Source organism: Bacillus rossius, chromosome 3 (assembly GCF_032445375.1).
Source record: "Bacillus rossius redtenbacheri isolate Brsri chromosome 3, Brsri_v3, whole genome shotgun sequence".
Classification (NCBI taxonomy): Eukaryota; Metazoa; Arthropoda; class Insecta; order Phasmatodea; family Bacillidae; genus Bacillus; species Bacillus rossius.
Genome location: NC_086332.1, coordinates 69,325,423 through 69,331,206, shown reverse-complemented (window position 1 = coordinate 69,331,206; position 5,784 = coordinate 69,325,423).

Sequence of the window (5,784 nt, the reverse complement as noted above, 5' to 3'; positions counted from 1 at the left end):
TACAGGGCCTATGGCCATGACCATTCTCCTGGATTATACACACTTGGTGACGGTGATGGGATGAAAGATGATTCGAATGGCTGAAGGACCCAGAAACTTGCTGCACCCGTTGGAATAGTTTTCTCGCTGTAGACTGGGATGATTAATAGCCTGGATACATATAGCTAAAGTCCTGATTCACGATATGTTAGAATCAAAATACTTTTGCCTTTTTTCTACTTCAGTGATTGGGTCACAGTTAATCTGAAGGACTCTTGTGTCAATGAACAAATTTAAAAAAAAAAAAAATGTATCAAATCACGAGCATCCCAGTTAATATGTGTCACGATTCAGTAGTCAATGAGCAGATTTAATTGGCCAGAGTGCATGGAGGGTCACGGAGTCTATCCTATGGGTCATTTAAATCGCGAATTTTTTCAGTGTTTTTTTGCCGTCCTGAGAATATTAATCTTGGAGAGAAAGTAAGTGGCAGTAGCAGCAACGTTTGGATGTCTCCGCGGACTGCAGGAAGATGTTGTTGATGAGGGCTGTGTCGTGGACCTGGCTTCGGGACCGTATTCTTCGAAGCTGTCGACACTGCGCTAGTGATATAAAGCTGGAGTCACAATGCCACGATGAACAAGACACTGCAAACCCGACAAACTGTCATGCAGCGTTCCAGCTCAACAGATTTAATAGCGCAAGGCCACAATACCACGACAACATTAAGCCAATGATTGCAAATCGTTGCAAGCGAAATACTAAAAAAAAATGCAGTATAGAATGCGCTAAAGCCAGCGTAGAGGAGAAAAAGAATATAATATCTCTGCCCAAGCCGTTTCTTTTTTTGACTGATTTCTGTAGTCCTTCAACCCAAAGTCATACAGAATAACATGAGCCTAAACTTTTTTAATTAAAAGTTCTTCGCTTAACTCGTACATTCCAAAATTAATTCTTCACCAATCTACATTAAAAACATTGACCATAAATTCGATATTATCCGTTTATATAACAGATGAAGACAAGTTACAAATATTAAAGTGTACCCACACGTAAAACAAAATTTTATTTTTAAGCATAAACATTCATCAAGTAGGTAAATATTTCTAGTTCTGTAAAGTTTTAGTTTTCGTTGCTACTTCACTTACCCTCTAATTCCCTGGAAGCCTATAGTTTTTAACGCATTAAGCATCCCAAATGACCAAGAAATTTTATGTACACGTTAAGATTGGGGGCGTATGCTCATGTTCCCAATAGCGCTGAAAAAGTCTCATGATATTAAAAATAGTAAGTATTAAGGTGGTCGTGTAGTTCAGTATAACTTTGGAGGTGTCCTCTCATTAAAATTTTTGTACACAACCATACGACTAAAACTCGCAGTTTAATTCTTTTCTGGAACAGCACTATAATAAAATATTTTTTATGTGTTATACAATTTTTTAACATTTTGTTAATGACCAATCTGCATCATACGAAACGTTCTTTATATCTGGTATTATGCATTCAGGTGTGTGATAAGTGGTACAATGCTATTTGACAGTCAGTGGAACCATATTTAGGTTCAAGTACATGATCACGCACACAAAGGCCTAATCAGAATACTTAAGATGAATTGCAACGGGCAACTTCAGTGGTCCCGTCAGACGAGTTTTTGCGTTCCCTTTCTGGGTTTCAAGCCATCGCAGGTACAGTTCGGCCTTAAAGGCGAGAGCACGACACGTGAGCGAGCACGGACCACTAAGAGTCCGCACTTCTGAAAGAGTGCCTGATGACCACTAACAATACCGAAACGAACCTCGTTCAAGACAGTCCAAGAGAGAATGTGTTCAGAATTGATCAGTAATATTTTTGGCTGTGCGTGGAAAGAAAACTCCCTCCCATCCTGAGAATTATCGAAGGCCCACACTTTCCGGCTATCGCGACTTCTTAGTGCATAATTTTTTTTACATCCCAAAAACCTCCATATTTTTAATAAGAATCCTTAAGCTCGTTTATGACAGCTAATTTGTCATTTTACATGGAACATTGAAATAAAATCAATGATATGCAATATATAACCTCGGTAACAAGAAAATTCATTTGTTATAATGTTGCCAATAAACTTATAATACGAAACTCAGACAAGAATTTTAAAGTAGAATTCTTTAAAATCATGCCGAGCGTGATAAATATACTCAAAATGTGTTTTCAAGTACATTTCAAATCTTAATGTAAGCTTTTGGACATACGCCATTGCTATGCATATATCAATGACGTATGTCCAAAAGCTTACATCAAGTCATGCACTCCCATTGCACAAATCTTTCAAAGATAATACATTTCAAAAGCGAATCACACGTATTTTCCACGCCACCACTAGAATTCGCTGCCGGAGCAGATACGTCGAATATCAAATAATTTGATTTGCAGATCAAAATTTTAAACTATACAATGAAACGGCGAAGTATAAAGCGAAGAAGAAAACCCGGCTTTGGACCTGATTTTCGACAAGGAATTTTATTAAAATACTTCCCATCTTGTCAAAACTCATTAAACAGTTAATACTATAAAGTTTCCCTTTGTCTTTGCAAACCTTGGTTTGCGCTATCTGCCAATTATAGCAGCATCGTGGTTGTTACACATTTCCGTTCCTTGACTTCCGTATCATTCAGGAAATAACTCCCATCGAATGCCGTGTATCGAGATCTAAGATGTTACACATGATCTGTTGATGGAGCACAGGAGTGAGAAGCCACATAAAGGAGGAAACGTACTAAAGTAGAAGCTCTCTAACTGTATGTGGTCGGGACAACAACTTTACACATTGCCGCATCAGGCAAGAAAGAGTGCTGGGAGGAGACATACAGTCAGCGTGTCCTAGGCTCCAGCCTTCCCGACACACGGACTGTACATGTCGTCACTCCTTGTCCGCGGACAGACCTGCACGTCAGGGAACTTGCCCCCAGACAACGTCCGGACTGTCTTGTCCGAGGTTCGGTCTGTCGGTGCGTAGGCTCCTTACGCACGTGTTCATTATCCGCGGGATCGGAATGAGATTTACAGAATTTGCGAAATTTGTCCGATGGCCACTGGATTTTCTTGGGGCATCCCTCAATTCCTTACTGGAGCCAAAAATACCTATTTGTGAATGTTTACACGTAAGTCGACCTCCTTAGCGTGGTCATGAAGGATACTAGTTCAAGTCGCATGGGAGGAATGAATATATATTTGTATCGTCTACGAAAGGTCTGAAATACGAGTGGGGCAAAATGTGTACATCGGTTTTGGAGTGCTATTAAGAAAAAACAGTCATTTACAGAATTAAGGTTTATTTTATGGGAATCATTATACATCTCCATTTTTTTTCCCATCAAGTTCTGAAGACGACATCGGGAAGATAATAGCCATCAGAAGCGATGCATCGATGAAGGGGATTTCGGAATCTTCAACCAACTTCAACCGCTTTTCGACATATTTCGAAGGGTATAGCAGTGATTCTCCTCCCTCCCCGAATTCGTATCTGCAGTCCTTCGAAAGCGAGAGGAAAATGTTTGGAAACCTTCTCCTTGAGGTAAACCCATAGAAAGAAGTAACAAACGCTCAAACGCGGTGAGCGCGTGGCCCTCCCACGTCAGCTCAGAGAGACTAAGTGCGCAGAGATCACCTGTCTAAGGTTCGCCATTGGGAACTCGAGACTTGTGGGCTATAGAACCGTCCTGTTGGAAACAAATGTCTCCCAGATCTGTAGCCTCACTTGATGTGCTGGAAAGCGGTCGAAGAGTTCCAAAATCGCCTTTAGCATACCATCACCCTGGTGTTATCATCTAAACTTGATAATAAAAAAAATTTGGAGATGTATACTGATTCCAATAAAATAAACCTCATTTCTACCAGTGGCTCCGTTATTTTTAATAGGCCTTCAAAACGAATACACAACTTTTGCCCCACCCTGCACATGTCAACGTCAACAAAATTGGCAATTTAATAAAATGTACGTCAAATAACAAATCCATAAAAGAGCTATGGTTGGTTCGAAGCTAAGTAAAAATTTAACAACGAGCCAAACATTAAAAATAGTCACTGGCTTCCCACCAAGGTAAGCCCGTTCCGTCTACGGTGGTTTCAAATTCAGATTTTTTTTTCGCATGTAGAAAATTCAATGGAAGTTGCCGTGATAGGAGGATATTCTCGGAGATTTCCCACAAATTAATTCCGTAAGCGCTACATTCATCGTTTCTAATGAGTTTCATTTTGACGAGAAGTTAGGCCTTAATTCATTAATTCATTTTTTTTTTTTGCTTTTTTCTGTTTCGTGAATTTTATTCACAAAAAGTGGTTACATTTAACTTAATATAATTGGATGATGGACAAAAAGAGGTCGCGTCTTAAGCTCAACAGCCTACTTCATTGCCTCCATTATGGTAATATTTTCATGTACATTAAAATATACTTGCTGCAATTTTAAAAGTATAATGACGAAAAATGTTTATCAAAAATCATCAGGGAAACACACTTTGCTTAGTTAGAAGGGGTTGGGTTAAATAAAGCTCTGCGAACGTATGAATTACAATGGTGTATAGTTTTTGCCTTTTTGTTATTCACCTGAATAAGGTACACGAATACAAATATATTTAGTTTTATTAGATGGAAGGTACATCACACACTTTGAATACTAAACAATTATTATATGCCAGATTGATTTTAATAGCTATGGAAATTTAAAAGCCACTCGAATCAGGAAATTTTAAATCTCACTACTTTATGATTTGGGCTTGTAAAACACTACTACTCACAAACTCATGTCTGGCAAACACGATTTCATGTAAACAGTTTGTGAGTTTAATTTTCATTGATTCTGTAGAAGTTTTTATATTGATACATTAACAATGAATTAGAAATTTTGGTAGGTAATAACAAAGAAAAAATAATAATTTGGTAAATTTACTATGAGTAAAATTACAAAAATATTAACCTCTAAACAATTTTGAATATGCATTTTTCAAACAAAAAAAATTTCAGTAGATTATTACAGATAAAACGTGTGCGTTTATTTAGTTGTTTTTTTTTTAACATTTTAAGATACACATTTCACTAACTAACACTGGTGGTTTTTTTTCAGTAATTTAACATCTACATATATATTTTACATCTCAAAATTGACATTAATTTTTTTTTATATCCACAGATAATAACGTTTCATCCGGTAAGAAAGTTCTGATGACTGTGTTACAACTTTACCATGGATAACAACTGTTGGCACCTAGGCACAATACATTTCAGAACATGAAACATAAAGCATGTCTAAACACTAAACATAACTCTTACAAATACGCTGTTTTAACATTTTTAGACAAATAAATGCTCTATTGTTACAAAACTATTATAGCATAATATAGGTATATGAGTCTATATTCAGTACATTCTAGAAAACAGTTTTTTTATAAAGACTTCACTCACAGCCATATTTTCCCATGATATTCGTTGCTGCCTTTAAGAAAATTACTATTTGTTTCTTTTGACTTGCAGCTTTGCAGCAAAATAAATATATTCGCTCTTAAAACTACAAAAAGCTAGCATTAAAATTCAATTATTTATGAAAAATATTTTGTTTTATTTTCAAAATCATATTTTATGGAAAAAAATTTTCCGTTTCTGTATGTTTTTCATTGTAATGACATACGTTTTCAAACTTACCAAAGTTGTGACAAGTGCATTTAGGTTAAATTATTTTAGATTACTTCAAAGATTATGTCAATAACTTTTACAGGTTATTTGTTTATAAAAGGGTAATACTAGTAAGCATTTTTCTACATGCTATATGTTTCG